Source organism: Leptonychotes weddellii, chromosome 6, assembly GCF_054177405.1.
Source record: "Leptonychotes weddellii isolate Sample4059 chromosome 6, ASM5417740v2, whole genome shotgun sequence".
Lineage (NCBI taxonomy): Eukaryota > Metazoa > Chordata > Mammalia > Carnivora > Phocidae > Leptonychotes > Leptonychotes weddellii.
The window spans coordinates 5,005,612-5,023,300 of NC_138374.1; the positions used below are offsets into that span (position 1 = coordinate 5,005,612).

General features: G+C 45.9%; 1 non-coding gene across 1 annotated transcript; it reads right to left on the bottom strand.

Annotated features, from left to right (window-relative positions):
• Nucleotides 1-16,514: 16,514 nt before the first annotated feature.
• On the bottom strand, nucleotides 16,515-16,621 carry LOC115942453 (U6 spliceosomal RNA). The gene has a single exon (XR_004077055.1). It is a non-coding gene; the product is annotated as a U6 spliceosomal RNA (small nuclear RNA).
• Nucleotides 16,622-17,689: the final 1,068 nt, after the last annotated feature.

Sequence of the window (17,689 nt, forward strand, 5' to 3'; positions counted from 1 at the left end):
AAAAAAAAAAAAAAGCACTCTAAAAGATGTTAAAGAGCGATTTTAACTATGAACCAGTCTTAGATAGTATTTTTAAATTATTATTTATTTTGCTAGATGTGATCATGGTATTGTGGTTATGTTGAAAAACGCCCTTGTATTTTTGAGATATATGCTGAAGTGTTTAGAAGTGAACTGTCATTGTGTTCATCACATACTTTCAAACACTGCAAAAAGGGATGTCTGGGTGTCTCAGTTGATTAAGCGTCTGCCTTCGGCTCAGGTCATGATCTCAGGATCCTGGGATCGGGGCTCCCTGCTCAGCAGGGAGTCTGCTTCTGCCTGTGCCTTTCCCCCTCCCCCCCTCCCTGCTCATGCTCGCTCTCTCTCTCAAATAAATAAATAAAATCTTTTTAAAAAATAAGATAAAATACTGCAAAAAAAGATGAAATTGTTCAATCTAGGTGATAGGTCTATGAGTGTTTCACCTCTACTTTTTTTATATGTTTGAAATCTTTTATAAAATAAAGTCAAAATGGGGGAAAGGAAGGGCTTGAGATTTAAAACCCGACTTGAGAAACAGTAGCCTGGACTGTCCTCACTCAGACAGCTCAGCCTCTGCCTTGCCCCCCGGGTACGCTGCTCAGCATTCTCCGTGAAGATTATGAAGGCAGACCCTTGGTGTTAAACTTCAACCAGCTCTGCAGAGCAAATATGTTGTTCAGTAGAGGATTCTGCCTGCTACAGCAATGTGCCTGGTGGGCAAATGTGACTACGAATATAAATGCACACCAAGCAGTCCTTCCCACACTGAGTACACAAAGAAATGAGCTCTGGAGCTGGGGTCCAGGACACCTGCAGGAGACGGAGTGTCCTGAAATCAAAGGAGCCCTGGATCTGGGTGGCAAGGCAGCCGAGGCCTTGCCCTCAGAGCCTTGATGCTCTCATGGTCCCCCAACCATGAACCTCAAGGTCCTCCAGCAGTGCAGGATAGTTACCATAGAATCAGCCAGACATGGTGACCAAGACCTTGGCAGCTATCTGACTCTGGGGAAGTTAACCTGGCTGCTGGTCTTTAAAAGAGTCCGATTTCTACGGTGTTGTGAAGATTTAATGAGATAACCTTAGCAGGGCTGAATGCTGGTAGGGGCTCCAGAGGAACGAATGGTTTGCAGGCACCAGATATTGGGCAGTGCTGGACTGTGATCCCTGATAGAAGGAAAATGAATGGAGTGTGTCAGCACAGTTGCCCGGCTGGCTTCCTAGAGGCAGTTTTGGGGCTGCAGCATGGGAAAGGGGACTCACCCAAGCCTGGGGTCTCACTCATTGGAGACAGAAAGTGGAGTTCAGAGAAGCCACGGCTGCTAGGACTTGAGGGTCAGAGTATCCAGGAGCATGGGGCTGCCCACACACAGAATCCCAGAGATCTGCAAAAGGGCTGCCTTTGGTCTTTGAATACTATACCTGTGTGGATTAAAACTTCATGAAGCCAGCTGTGAAAATAAGACCAGAAAGTAAGAGGCCCCAAATAATTCCCAGAGCTCACACGGTAGTTAGCACTCCCTCCAGGCAGTGTACAAAGAGCTCATAAGATAGACTGGGACAAGTACGGTTCTCCAAAGGATCACACCTTTGTGGTGGGGCTCCATTAGCCCTAAACTAAAGGCTGCTCTAGGCCATAATAAAGCTGAAAAACAAGCTCGAAAGAATGAAACTGAGCCCAAGTAACTTAATAGCGCCAGGACAAAGTCCAATGCTATCTAAAAGAATACAATAAAATCCAGTACCCAACAATGTAAAAGGTCATGATGTCTGGCATCCTACCAAAAGTGACCAGGCATGCAAAGATGCAGGAAAACATAACCCATAACCAGGGGGAAAATATCCATCAGTAGTAACAGATACAGATACAAAAACCTTAAAGCAGTATTATCAATATGCTCCATGTACCCAAAAATGTAGAGGAAAACACAAAAAATACTGAGAAAAACAAAAAAAAACAAAAAAACCCTGAGACTATACAGTCAGAATAAGTGCCCAGAAATGGAAGCTGTTATGGTCATGGTGGGATTGGTGGTAGATATCTCTAAGGTACCCTATTCTATCTGGGAAATTCTGGGATTCTCTCAGCCTCTTCCTTTTGAACTTATTCCGATGAGACCCTTCCTGTTTCTGGTTCTGCACATGCTCACTGCTACTGTGGGCATGGGACAGGGGTGTCTTGGCCATGTGAAGAGGTGGTCAGGAGTTACAGTGGGCATCTGTTGGGTTTGTCTGCCCCCCCTTCCTTTGAACAACACCATCTTGGTTATCCTTTGGGGACTTATTGTTATGCACTGAACTGCGTCCCCCAAAATTCATATGTTGAAGCCCTAACCCCCAGTACCTCAGAAGGTGACTGTATTTGGAGAGAGGGCCTTTAAAAAGGTGACTGAGTCTTCAACAAATGGCGCTGGGAAAAACTGAACAGCCACATGCTAAAGAATGAAACTGGACCACTTTCGTATACCATACACAAAAAATAAACTCAAAATGGATTAAAGACCTAAATGTAAGACCTGAAACCATGAAACTCCTAGAAGAAAACGTAAGCAATAATTTCTCTGACATCACCTTTAGCAACATTTTTCTAGATATGTCTCCTGAGGCAAGGGAAACAAAAGCAAAATTAACTATTGGGACTACACCAAAATAAAAAGCTTTTGCACAGTGAAGGAAACCATCAACAAAACAAAACGGCAAGCTACTGAGTGGGAGAAGATATTGCAAATTATCTATCCAATAAAGGGTTAATATCCAAAATATATAAAGAACTTATGCAACTCAACAACAAAAAAACAACAACAGGGCGCCTGGGTGGCTCAGTTGGTTAAGCGACTGCCTTCGGCTCAGGTCATGATCCTGGAGTCCCGGGATCGAGTCCCACATCGGGCTCCCTGCTCGGCAGGGAGTCTGCTTCTCCCTCTGACCCTCCCCCTTCTCATGTACTCTCTCTCATTCTCTCTCTCAAATAAATAAATGAAATCTTTAAAAAAAAAAACAACAACAACAACAACAAATAATTCCATTACAAATGGTCAGAGGACCAGAATAGACTTTTTTCCAGAAAAGACAGACAGATGAACAGCAAACACATGAAAAGATGCTCAACATCATTCATCCTCAGGGAAATGCAAATCAATACCACGACAAGATACCACCTCACACCTGTCAGAATGGCTAAAATCAAAAAGACAAGAAATAGGGGCGCCTGGGTGGCTCAGTCATTAAGCGTCTGCCTTCGGCTCAGGTCATGATTCCAGATCCTGGGATCGAGCCCCGCATCGGGCTCCCTGCTCGGCAGGAAGCCTGCTTCTCCCTCTCCCACTCCCCTTGCTTGTATTCCCTCTCTCACTGTGTCTCTCTCTGTCAAATAAATAAATAAAATCTTTAAAAAAAAAAAAAGACAAGAAATAACTAGTGTCGGTGAGGATGTGGAGAAATAGAGATCCTCGTGCACTGTTGGTGGGAATGCAAACTGGTGCAGCCACTGTGGAAGACAGTGTGGAGGTTCCTCAAAAAATTAAAAATAGAATCACAATATGATCCAATAATTCCATTACTCAGTATTTATCCAAAGAAAATGAAAACACTCCTTCAAAAAGATAGATGTACCCCTGGGTTTATTGCAGGATTATCTACAATAGCCAAGACATGGAAGCAGCCCAAGTGTCCATCGACCAATGAATGGAAAAAGAAGATGTGATATATATACATACATATATATGTATGTATATAATGGAATATTACTCAGCCATAAAAAAGGATGAAATCTTGCCATTTGCAATAACATGGGTGGATCTAGAGAGTATTGTGCTAAGGGAAATAAGTCAGGGAAAGACAAATACCATATGATTTCATTCATACACGGAATTTAAAAAGCAAAACAGGGGCACCTGGCTAACACAGTTAGTAGAACATGCGACTCTTAATCTCGGAGTTGTAAGTTAAAGCCCCACATTGGGTGTAGAGATTACTTAAAAATAAAAATCTTAAAAAAAAAAAGAAACAGACAAAAGAGACAAACAAAAGATAGACTCTTAAATACAGAGAACAAACTGGTGATAGCCAGAAGGCAGGTGGGTGGGGGATGGGTGAAATACATCAAGGGGATCAAGGGTACACTTACGAGATGAGAAATGTGTAGAATTACTGAATATTGAATCATTATACTGTACACCTGAAACTAATATAACACTCTGTTAACCATACTTACATCAATCAATCAACCGATGATTGAGTTAAATGAGGCCATTAGGGATGGTGGCCCCAACCTATCCTGACTGGAGTCCTTACCGGAGGAGACCTGGACACACAGACGGACATCAGGGACACATGTGCACCAAGGGAAGGCCATGAAAGTGGCCATGGAGAGAGGCCGCAGGGAAAACCCAACCTGCCGACAGTCTGACCTCAGATTTGCAGCTTCCAGGACCATGAGAATAAATGTCGCATCCCTGGCTTGTGGCAGTCCCCTGCACAGCAGCTGCCGAGGCTTCCCACCGACTTGCTGGTCACCCAGAGTCACCCAGAAAGCCACCTGAAGGCCGGCCCTGCTCCAGGGTCTTGATCTTGCCATCCAACATTGAAACAGCAGCAGCAGCACGGTCTCTTCTGAGTCCCACAGCCTGATCCCTTGGCCCAGACCGTCCTCCTTAGCCGCCACCGGGGAGTCTAGGTGAGTACCAGCCTACAGAAGGCTCGCTGTGGAGGCTCCAGGGATGTCCGTCTGGGACACACGCACATGCACACGCACACACACACACACACACACTCCTGCCGCCAGAGACTTAGCGGTGTCCGGAAGAAAGAGAAATGTGTGCTCCCTGAAGGAGTCAGAAAAAGCGGACGCAGAGGTGACCATCTGGGAAGAAGGTGAGATAGGACAGTGACATGTCCTTCTGGGCAAAAAGGAACAATGTGAGAAGTAATGCAGGCGGGGAAGGTGCTCCGTGCCTGGGACTGGAGGATGCGGGTTAGGTAAACAGTGGGGGCAGGATATGGGGTCAGCGGGGAAGGGCTGTGCCTGCAAGCCAAGGGGCCAGCACGATTCAAATCTGTGCCTTAGGAAGCTCACTCTGGTGACAGAGGGCACATGGACTGCGGAGAGGAGGAACTAGATCTAGAGAACTAGTTAAGAGGAAAGGGGGGGTGATGAGTTTGGGAAGTCTTTTAGGGTTTTGACATTCACAAATTAAACACATGCACAGTAACAGCCAATTTCCTGAGAATGTTCCCACTAATGGGCCAAGAGCATTTAATCCTCATGATAACCTATGCGTTATGTGCTATGGTTATCCCCATTTTATAGAAGAAACTGAGGCTCCTAAAGGTCCTTGGGAACGTGCTCGGAGTTCACAGCTAGAAAGCAGTAGACTCAAGACTAAACCCAATCATTCGAACATTAGATTCGAATTAACTTCGAATTAACATTCGAACTAACTAGGTCACATAGTTAAAGTCTTCTAACTAACTATGTGACCCACTATGGCAGCCAAGCTATGTGGACATGCCAGGCCTTGTTCTTATGCTTACCTTGCAGACCAGGAGGTTGACAGAGGCTGCAGCCAGGTCCTCAGACTTCTAGTCCTCAGGGACTGGTGCTCCTTGGATCTCCCTGCTTCCAGGTCCTAGCAGCCTGAAGGCACACAATGAAGCTTGTGGACCCCATTGCCCAGACCACATAAGGGCCACCTGGTCTGCTAGACCAAGTGGACAGCCCTGTCCTCTTGGAAGGGGTTAGACACAGTTGTATGTGTCTTTAGAGTGAAATTCAAACTGCCTGAGGAGTCAGTGGTCAGTGTCCCGGGGCCACGACTGGACGGAGATCCAGGCCCCGCGGGGGCAGCCTACTGGCTCTTCTCAGCCCGGTGTGGCCTGGGCCTAGGACAACCCTGCTGGGGCTGCCTCCGTACCCAGACTATCCCTCCCAGCTCACTACCTACCCCACGGGCACACCCCAGCCCACCTGCACTGGCCCCCCATAAGCACAGTGCTACCCCAATGCTCTCAGGGTCCACACCACTCTCCACCTGGCCCCAACCACACCTTCTATCTCCAGGTCCCTGGACACTTGCTTTGCCCTCAAGCACGGATAGAGTTGCCCGAAACTGAAGCCTTCCTCAGCCAGTATTGAATCCCCCACACCTTGCTCTTTCTGGCCGGGGCTAATGCCCTCCCAGCCCGGGTCAGAGGTCAGCCAGGGGAGGTTTGTCACCTTCCAGGCAGTCGGTCCCTCCCTCAATAGTACTCACAGAAGCCCTTCCCTCTGAGACAGCGTTTACTCCGAATTACCCGATCCTGTAATTATCTGTGACTGCCCCACGGGCTGGGAGGGAGCCTTATGCGTCCTCTGTGCAGAGCCTAGCACCTGGGGCTAATAATAGTGAGATGAGAGTAATAATAATACAAACAGACAGCACTTACTGAGCTCATGCATTATCTCCCTTAATTACAGCCTCTCATTGGCAGATAACTGTACGGAAAGCATTTTGTTCACTGTCCAGAGCATAGTGCGTGTGCGAGAAATGTTAGCTACTGTTGGGGCTCCTGGGGGGCACAGTGGGTTAAGTGGCTGGCTCTTGGTTTCGGCTCAGGTCTGATCTCAGGGTCGTGAGATCAGGCCCTGCGTTGGGCTCCATGCTCAACACTGTTTCAGATTTCTCTCCCTCTGCCCCTCCTGCTCTTGTGCTGCGTGCTCTCTCTCTCAAATAAATAAGTAAACCTTTAAAACAAAATGTTAGCTACTATTCTTTTTTTTTTTTTTAAAGATTTTATTTATTTATTTGAGAGAGAGAGACTGAGAGAGAGAGCACATGAGAGGGGGGAGGGTTGGGAGGGTCCGAGGGAGAAGCAGACTCCCTGCTGAGCAGGGAGCCCGATGTGGGACTCGATCCCGGGACTCCAGGATCATGACCTGAGCCGAAGGCAGTCGCTTAATCAACTGAGCCACCCAGGCGCCCTGTTAGCTACTATTCTTAATAGATTTTGTTGAATGAATGAATGAGTGAGTGGATACATGGGTGACTCAACCTCCCTGCTGGGTGCTACAGAAGTCACTTACAGCATGCTCTGTCAGGGCTACATGCTCGCCCTGTGGGCCCGCCGATCTGGCTTGTGCAGGGTGCAGCTGAGTGACAGTGGGGACAGGACCCATCCCAATGAACCTGTTCTTGAACCTGCACAAGCCACCTGAAGCTCAGCATCATGGAAGGCCCAGGCCCAGAACTTCTGGGGAGAGGACAAGCCTAGGACCCCTCAAGCACATTCAGCAACAAGCACTCTTCACTCCTGGGCCCTGGAGCAGGCTCTGTGGAGCCCCTGGGGGAGCAGAATTCAGCAGTAGAGTGGGTAAGAACCTCTGAGGCAGGGCCACAGCCAGATGCAGGCAGGCCCACACACCCTGTCCCTTGGCTGTCATCCAAGGACCAGGACCACAGGCAATGAGGAAGTGGCCTCTGGGCCGAGCCAGCTGTATCCTAGCCCCGGTGGAGAGTCTGGGAGCACACGGGGCTCAGCTCAGGGCAGGAAGTGTGCATGGTGTACCCACTGCCTGCCAGGCCCAGTGCACCTCCTGGGGTCACAGCCATGGCCAAGGGATGTCCTGCTCCTGGGACCACAGTGTGGAGGACCACAGCCTAGGAAACAGCTCCAGAGAAAGGCATAAGTGCCAAGAGAGGACAGAAACTGGGGCCACGGATTCTAAAATCAGAGCCGCTCCTGCCACCCTGAGGACTTTTGCCACACCCAGCCCCACTTGTGCTGTTATTTGCTTAATATTTTTTTAAATGAGAGAGAGCACAAGCAGGGAAAGGGAGAGGAACAAGCAGACTCCCCACTGAGCACAGAGCCTGACTTGGGGCTCAATCTCACAACCCTGAGATCATGACCTGAGCAGAAACCAAGAGTTGGATGCCCAACCAACTGAGCCACCCAAGTGCCCTGCTTAATATTTTTTTAATCAAAAAATGTAAGATGTTTTTGAAAAGGAGAAGCAGTATTACTTGGGGTAAGAGGAAAGTAACTAAAAATAAAGGCCTAACTGCCTTAAGAAAGAAGTGTTCATTCATGTGCCCACTTCAAATCCCCTCCCCTTCCACACTCTGGGACACTCTGCTCCCTGCAGCCCCCCACCCCCTGCCGAGAGGAGGCAGGGCTGAGAGGCACAGGGGAACAGGGGAGGGGCTTCTGCAGGAGGGACGCAGCCTCGCAGTAGTAGTGGGCTGGCGGAGGTTACCCATGAGTTAGAGAGAGAGAGAAGCTGTGGTAGGAAGACAGGAATCTACTAGCAAAGGGAGCAGGGGGCCCGGGGCAGTGGGAAGCCGCCGGGGGCAAGTGTGTGCCTGTGTGCTCGCTACAAGACCCCACAATCTAGGCTCCCCCGCAGGGAACTGTCTTAGTGTATTTGGCCTGCTGTAACAGAATCACCATACAGTGACTTTTAAACAACAGACACTATTTCTCCAAGTTCTGGAGGCTGGAAGTCTAAGATCAAGGTGTTGACGGGCATATGGTGAAGGCCTGCTCCCTGGTTCTTAGCACAGCCTCGCTGTGTCCTCAGAGGGCGGGAGAGGGCCAGGAGTTCTCTGCTGTCTCTTTCTAAGGACACTCATCCCACTAATCACCTCCTAAAGGCCCCATCTCCTAAAACCATCCTGTTGGGCGCTAGGATTTCACACATGAATTGTGGGGGGGACACAAACATTCAGACCCTAGCAGGAATGTTCACAGGGTGGGGGAAGTGTGGAATCGAGCTCCCCGAAGGACGTTGGGGGCCAGGCTGAGGCATGGGGATTCTGTCTCAGGAGCAGGGGGATGCACAGAGAGTTTCAGCAGGTAAGATGGGAGTTAGAAAGCCCTTCTGCGGGGCACCTGGGTGGCTCAGTTGGTTAAGCGACTGCCTTCGGCTCAGGTCATGATCCTGGAGTCCCAGGATCGAGTCCCGCATCGGGCTCCCTGCTCGGCAGGGAGTCTCCTTCTCCCTCTGACCCTCCTCCCTCTCACTCTCTCTGTCTCTCATTCTCTCTCTCTCGCAAATAAACAAAATCTTAAAAAAAAAAAAAAAAAAAAGAAAGCCCTTCTGCTGGATTGGAGGGCAAGGCCAGAAAGCAGGGCAGCCTGCGTCTGGAGAAGCAGGGCTTGCCCAAGGCCGAGGCTGCAGGCTGCCAGGCACTGGGCCTGCTGGGCCCGGCCCTTCTCTTCTTCTTGGTAAACAGAAGATGGCCAGGACCATGCTGCACCCCAGGGCAAGCTTGCGACTCTGGAAATGGGGAGATAAAATCCTGAAGAGACAGTTGCTCCCCCTGGCCCTCCTGGCCCCTAGGTCCCCTGTCCCCTACCTGGCTGCAGGCTGTCCTGGAAAGAATCCAGCATCCTGGACAGGAGGAAGGCCAGGTAAGGTATGCACAAGGCAGGCATTTGGGTTTGAGTTCTTTCTGGACCTACCATAATTCGCTTGAACTCCGAGTTGCAAAGACCCCCCATCTCCCGACCACTGGTGGACACATGAATATCTTCCAGGGTTGACCTGCCTGGTTTTTATCATGTTATAGAAAATTAAAGCTTCAGGTGATTTTAATTGAATTTAAGAAGTGATATGCATGGAATTCTTATTCCTGGTGAACAGAGTTTTCAAGGAGATCTTCATTTTCTGAAGTTCATTCCTTTTTATTTTCTTTTTTTAATCAGCAGAATGAAACAGTTTTAAGAAACAGGTGCTCTTGGTGTATTTTAGGCATCCTTGATTTTCTTCTTTTCTTTCCTCAAGTACCGAGAGTAATGGAGAAATTCTGCCGAAACAGCACCACTTGAATGGGATCTCCTAGGACTATAAAATCTGTAGCTCGGGGCTCCCCCACTGCTTATGAAAGAAACTAATGAAGGAGGTGACTCGGGCACAGGATCTGTGGGGGGAGGGGTCTCCCCATCCCACTCTCTGTGCCACCCAGCAGACACGGCCACGGAGTCCGTGTGGGGCCCCTTGGGAGGGCAGGATGACAGCTGGGAGCTCACGTGTCCTGAGCACTTGCTTGCACGGCACGATGGGTGAGTTATGAATTTGGGATCTTCCGTGAGGGGTTTTCGCATTCTCTGTTGGGGGCAGTGTGCAGGCCCTCCCCACACATGCTCCCCCCGGGGGCTCTGAGGGCAGGGAGCAGGGGCTGCTGGAAGTCCAGAGCCAGGTGATCTTACCTGCAGTGGCTGTGGGTGTTGGCAGCCCCTTGGGTGCATTGCTGCCCTCCCCCCGGCCACCCAGCCTGGTGGGAGCCAGGAGCCCCACCCCCACCCAGACTGGGGCCAATGACCCACTGGCGTAGACACGGAGGCCTAAAATGCTGACTTCTGCCCTCTGTGTAGATCAGGGAGAGAAAGGAGGTCCTCCAGATTGAGAAGAGACCTAGGGCTGCAGGACCCCCAGCGTGAGGCGCCTGCTCTGGGGCACGTGGTGGGCCCTGCCACGTGAGAGGTGCTGACATGGCGATGGTGACAGTGAAGGCCAGGTGCCACCCCTCCCCTTCTGGTCCCCGGAACACTCTTGGAGTCAGGTGGTGTTCTAGATGTTCAGGATATGCAAGTGACAAGGATTTCTGCTCTGATGGGGCTTATAGTTTAAGTGAGGGACAGCAAATAAACCAGCAAGCAAATAAATCAGGTGGATGATGGGCTTTCAGGAAAGCCTCTGGGAGAGGATGACCTTCGAGCTGAGACCTAAATTTTTTTTTTCCCCCAAAAATCTGGGGGCAGAGGATATAGAATTGAGGGAATAGCAAGTACAAAGGTCCTGAGGCGGGAATGTGCCTGGTGGATGCTAGGATCCAAAAGACCAGGGAGAGTGAGTTTGAGGGGAGATGGTAGAAGGGGCAGTGGAAATGGTAGGGAGGGGGCAGATGGTAGAGTTCAGCTTTCAGTTGCTTCTTATTTTATATGCGTTGTCAACCCAACATACACCCCCTGCCCAGGGCAGAAACCATGCCGTAAAATTACCCAGTATTACGTACGATCATTTATTTCTATGAGTGTTTTAGTGTACATTATATACCTAATATAGTACAAATATTTACTATCGTATTATCATTCGTGTAGACCTCTGCCATGCTGGGCTTGCGCTGCAGGCTGTGGGCTGGGAGTGCAGGAAAACTTCTCTGCTCTCTACTCTCCTCTCCGGGAGCCTGGAGCTCCCAGAACCCGGCACCCCAGGCTTTGTGAGGGGCATCTTAAAGGTATAGTCCCACCTTCTAGAAACCTTTATAGATATTGTATTTAAAGTTCACAAACACACTCCTAGTAGATGGGGAATGACTGCACTGGCAGGTGAGGTTACCTGAATAGGTACCACCAGCGTCTACCTTGATGAGTTTAGGGGAGCACGACTACAGAAAGGGCTATGGACAAGGGCTATGGACATGCCTTCCTGCTGGTTTCCTCTCCATGAGCAATGCGCGGGGTAAGTTTTTGACTTCAGCAATTGGGTTATGGAGTCCAAGTTCAAGCCCAGTATCCCAAGAGCCCTGGTAGCTTTGTTTGCTAAGTGATTGACTCTACAAGCTTATAAACGAAGTGCAAATGGAAGTATCCACCCTAAGGGCATGAGAGGGAGGCTCAGAGAGAACCAAGACGTCCCCGGAATACAATCTATGCTCCTAGCTTCCTAGATCCATTCATTAGTTTGAGGCAGGGAGCCCTTGGCTAGCTGAAGTTCAAATGGGCACCAGGCATGGATGACCTTAAGTGCCCAAACTGGGCTATACTTTTCTAAGGAAATTACAGAATCTCAGTCTGTCCCTTGTTCACTCTCAAGCAGATAATAGAGAAGTACGTTTTTGTTCTATTGAAGAAATGTGACTTAATCCTGTACTGAAAGCGGGGGTTGTGTGGGTGAATTTCTCTATTCTGCAGACTAGAAAAGCCACTCTAAGCCTTGTGAAACTAAGCAAGAGGAAAATTCTGTGTTCATTCAGATGCTAGGTACAAGTTCCTGGAGAGGTTTTAAACGCTTCTTGTTTTATTCATAATGTATAGAGAAGAACACAAGACAAATCAGGTTTTAGCTTTCAAAAAGGAAAGCGTCCTCATGGGACATGCTTTTGTTTTTGCTTTTTAAAAATTCTTTTATTGTATAATAAATCACAAAAATAGAAAACCTCATAAATCAAATCTTTGGCTTAGCCAGTTATTTCAAGGCAAACACATCAGGTTAAGAAATAGAACTTCACCAGCCATCCCAGAAGCCCCATCCAATTACAAGCCCCTGTCCCAACCACAACCCCTCCTATGGCCCCATACACAACCATTATGTGGACTGTTAGTGGTAACTTTCCTGTGCTTTTATAAATGCATCTTCATCACCCAAACATGTATCCCTACCCACGATTAAAGGAAAACTGTTTCTCTCACACACTTCTGACACCAAATGTGCAGATTTTCCACAGCAAGCAATTCTCCAATTCTCCGATTCCACCTGGGGGGCCTACAATTTAATTCAATTCTGACCCTAACTACCCAGTGTTAGTACCAACCACACAGGTTGAGGGCTCAGTCCCACTACAGTGACTGTTAACTTCAGAGGTCAATTGCAAGCAGTGGGTCCCCAGGTCACCTACACTTCTGTCTGACTTGGCTACAATTTGAGTAATTTGCTTTATCGACTCACAGAGCTCGGGGACACACTTTATTTACTGTTACCTGTTTATTAAAAAAGGTTTACTAAAAGAAATGAACAGCCAGATGAAGAGGTACAGAGAGCAAGGTCTGGGAGGGTCCCAAACACAGGAGCTTCTGACCCCTTGGAATTTGGGATGTGGATGTGTTCACCAACCCAGAAGCTCTCCAAACCCCATTATACAGGGGTTTTGTGGAAGTTCTACTAAGTAGGAACGATGGATTAAATCACTGGTCTCAGTGATTGACTCCATCTCTAGCCCTCCTGTCCTTCCTGGAGATTTGGTGGGAGTGGGCGGGGGTGGGGATAGAAGGGTGGTGGTAGGGGGTTGAAATTCCAACCCCCTAATCACAGGGCTGGTTCCCCTGGCAACCAGCCCCCACACAGAATCTAACTAGAGACCCCCTAGCCTAGAGTCATCTCATTAGCATAACAAAGACACTCCTAGGACTCAGGAGATTCCAAGGGTCTTAGAAGCTCAGTGCCCAGAATGGGCAGAGACCAGATCCATATTTCTTGTTACGTCAAAACTATTGTCTTACATTAGAAGTGTTTATCTTTGGGGCACCTGGCTGGCTCAGCCAGTGGAACATACAACTCTTGATCGTGAAGTCATAAATTGGAGTCCCACATCGGGCGTAGAGTTTACTTAAAAAATAACTTTCAAGTCTCTTTTAATCTCTTGGTTCCTTTTCCATCTTTTTGTTTTCTTACAATTTAATCTGTTGAGGGACCTTAGACCTGTAAAATTTCCCACAGTCTGTCCTTTGCTGATTGTACACTTATGTATAGTTTAACACGTACCTTTGTCCTCATGTTTCCTGAAAATTTGCAGTTGGATCCAGAGACTGGATCAGATTCAGATTAGGTCCCTTTGGCCAGATTATAGGAGGCACTTAATTAGCTGTCTCTTTTTCTTTGTCATGTTAGCAGGCTTTGATGCTTCATGCCTTTATCTGTTAAATTATTGGGGATTGCTAAATGATGATATTCTAATTCCACCATTTCATTTTTCATTTATGAGCTGGAATACAATTTTAAAGAGATGCTTCCCTTCATCTACTATCTGGTTCCCCAGTGGGATGATTCATGGAAAAAAAGGTAGAATAATGTTTGACTCCTCTGTAGTCACCTGTTTTCAAGATAATGAATTCTCTCTGTCATCTTCCAATTGCAATCCTTTTTTGGTAATAACTTTTGAAGCTGTAGATTTAAACATCTTGGGGGTGAGGGTGTTTCACTCAATGGCAATTGTTAGCATCACTGAAGCTCATTGTCCCATCTTTGGTCTGAGGGAGGCATTTCACGTTGCCTCCTGGGTCCTTTTGACATGACCCTGGTCGTCTGTGATAGCCTCCATCCGGTGTTAAAAGGTATTTCAGGTCATCTATATGTTTTCTGCTCCAGGCCTGGAATCAGTCATTTCTCCAAGAAGCACTAGTTTCTTTCAGTAAGAAACTATTTTAGATGACAATTTGAGTTCTAGAGGTGCTCTCTTCTATCAGATTAGTTATTATTTTTCAAGCTTTTTAGCAATGTATATTTAATATATGAAGCAACAATTTTAATTTTTTTCTTTTTATTTAAAATATTTTTCCAGTTTTATTGAGATATAATTGACACATATTACTGTATGAGTTTAAGGTGTACTGAATAAAGGTGTGATTAACACATGTCAGGACTGATTACCACAATACACATCATCTCATACAAACATAATAAAAATATATGAAAAAAAGTGTTTCTTGTGATGAGAACTCTGAGGATTGACTCCCTTAACACCTTTCCTACATATCATGTGGCAGTGGTAGCTAGTTATCAAATTGTTCATCCCTGGTACTTATAACTGGAAGTTTATAGCTTTTAATCATATGGATGTGTGTTCATGTATAGATATGTATGTGTATATATGTATATATGAAAAAAATTTTCCCAAATTCATGTTGATTTCCAACTCAAATTTAAGATTCCATAGCTTTGATATAACTTCTCCTATAGTTCTTTTCTATGATATCTGTACCTTCTTCAATACCAAGGTTCCTGGTTCTCAAGGACACAAGGGATGATAGAATTAAGATGGCCCATAATCACACATTTGTTTTCTCCCATACTGAGCACACGGCAGCCTCAGAATAAAAGTTCTGATACTACCACAAATACATTTAAAATCTTTTTTTTTTAAGATTTTATTTATTTATTTGACAGAGAGAGAAATAGCGAGAGCAGGAACACAAGCAGGGGGAATGGGAGAGGGAGAAGCAGGCTTCCTGCCGAGCAGGGATCCCGATGTGGGACTCGATCCCAGGAACCTGGGATCATGACCTGAGCCGAAGGCAGACGCTTAACGACTGAGCCACCCAGGCGCCCCATTTAAAATCTTTTTTGAGCGGGCGCCTGGGTGGCTCAGATGGTTAAGCGTCTGCCTTCGGCTCGGGTCACGATCCCAGGGTCCTGGGATCGAGTCCCGCATCGGGCTCCCTGCTGGGCGAGGAGCCTGCTTCTCCCTCTGCCGCTGCCTCTCTCTATCTCTCTCTCTGATTCTCATGAATAAATAAATAAAACAAACAAACAAAAAATTTTAAATATTTTTTGAGCAAATATTTGCCACCTTCTCTTTTCCCCCAATTAGAAAAACAGTGTCTTCATCTGCATTGTCACAGAACACCCTCATGACTTACTCTGACCTATTGCTCTTCACCCTCGTTTAGTTCTACAGGTAACTGTATATTCCATGCTCACCACCTTTACTTATAGCTGATGACTGAGCATTCCTGGATTTCTTGCTTGCCCATAATAATTTGTGTTTATATTTGAGGGTTAGTTTCGCTGGATATAAAATCCTTGACTTACAATCCCTTTCCTTGAGTTTCTTAAATATGAGCTCTGTTTTCTGCTGGCAGAAAGAATTCCAGTTAAAAAGTCTGAGGATGATCTCATTTCCTTTTCCTTATGAGTCCCATGTCCTTTTTTCTAGAGGCCCAAAGTGGGTTTTTTGGTTTTTATTTTTTAAACTCAATAATTTTACTAAACAGTATCTTGGTGTTGGTTATTTTAAAGGTCAGTAGTCTCAGGTGTGCGTATGCTCTTTCAACTTGACTCTCATATCTTTTTTAATTTCTGGGAATTTTTCTTGAGTTATGTTTTTAATATTTTTCTGCCCTTGCTTCTGTTATCTTCTTAATAGACTCCTACTATCCACATGCTTAATCTTCTTTGCCCATTTTCAGTACTTGTTTTTTCTCAAACCTTTTTTTAATTTCTTTTAAAAAAATATTTATTTATTCATTATTCTACAGAGAGAGAGAGTGAGTGCAAGCTGGGGGAGGGACAGAGGGAGAGGGAGAATCTCCAGCAGACTCCACACTAAGTTAGGAGCCCAAGATGGGGTTCGATCTCATGACCCTGAGATCATGACCTGAGCCAAAATCAAGAGTCAAACACCCAACAAATTGAGCCACCCGGGAGCCCCTTTTTAATTTCTTTCTGATTTAAAATTCTTCTTTTTTTTTAATCAGCTATTTCTTTTCAGGCGTGATTATTGTCTATTCATTACTGTGTTCCTTCTAATTTAGACTTCATTTTGATATAAATGTTTCTTTGACTTCAAATTGTTTTGAGTTCTGTTACCTCATTTCTGAGTTTTCCTAAATGTTGTTTACCCATATGTTATATCATTTTAGCTTGTTTTGAGATAATAGGTTAATTCTGATCTGTTCTGTTGCCACATCTTTCTGGCATGCTTTGATTGTCTGTACAATCAAATGTTTATTCTGTTTCTTACTCTCTTATAGTCATTTTGTATAGGGTTTGACTTCGATATTTTCTGTTACCCTTTTTTTTTAATATGGAATGCTTCACAGATTTGCATGTCTTCCTTGCTCAGAGGCCATGCTAATCTTCCCTGTATCATTCCAATTTTAGTATATGTGCTGCTAAAATGAGCATGTCTGTCACTTGTTTTTAAGTGGAATTAGTTCTTCTTAACTTTCCAATTAAAGCAGCGTTCAGAAAAGCTTTTCTAACTCCACAGAGCTCCCCATTCTGTTGTTTTTGTGTATTGTTCAAACCTACAGCACCTTGCTTTCTGAGCAAAATTTCCTGGATCCAGTCCCCTTCCCCACTGTGGTCTGGGTCTTCTCTTACCTTTGTCTCTATTGCTCCTGCCCTGGACAATTCTGATTCATTTCCTGAGGTTTCTCCTCGGTGTGTACCCTGTTCTAGAAGCCAACCCTGGCAGGGCCATTTGGAGCTTTCACAGGGCCTGAGTTGCTAAGCCCCTCCAAGCTTCTTCCCGCCCCCCCTGCAGTCACTAGCTGTTGGAAGGAGCAAAACCCCTCTGGGTTTCAAATGCTGTTCTTGGAATTCCCCTATCCCTTTGCTTTTTGATGGCTTTGAATCATGATCCACTTCTTTCATCATAGTACTTCAGCTACAAGTGGCAGATATCTGAAATTGTGTCACTGCCATGTGCTATCACAGTCAGAGGAAAAACAAAGATTATACTCTAGATGCTCAGGCACAAGCCAAGAGTGTTTGGCAACTGAACTTTCTCTAAAAATTAATGGTTTGTAGTGTGGTTGAACAAATACTCTAGATAAATAGCAGGTTGACTGTCTTGTAGTTATATAACGAGCCGAAGGGAGTGTTAGGTGTTTGTTGAGTATTGCATCTTCATTTGGAAAATTTTGACTTGATTGTAATTTAGGCACAATTAATAATTTTTTTTTTAGTTTTCCTTAGTATCAATAATAAATATTTAATTCTAAGATATATTGAGTAAAAAAACAAAATCTTAAACCTTGAGTTGGTCTGTTAATCTCTATATTAAAATAGAAATGAACTGAAAGATGATTTTAAATATCACTACCTTTTTGGGGGCTGGTTTAGGTTGAAGAATTAATCTTTAAAATTACCTGAAAATTCATATTTTATGACAAGTGGGGAAAATCAAATTATGAATCATTTATAGTTCAAGGTAAATGAAAACATTGGGGAAAAAAGAACAACCTTTTC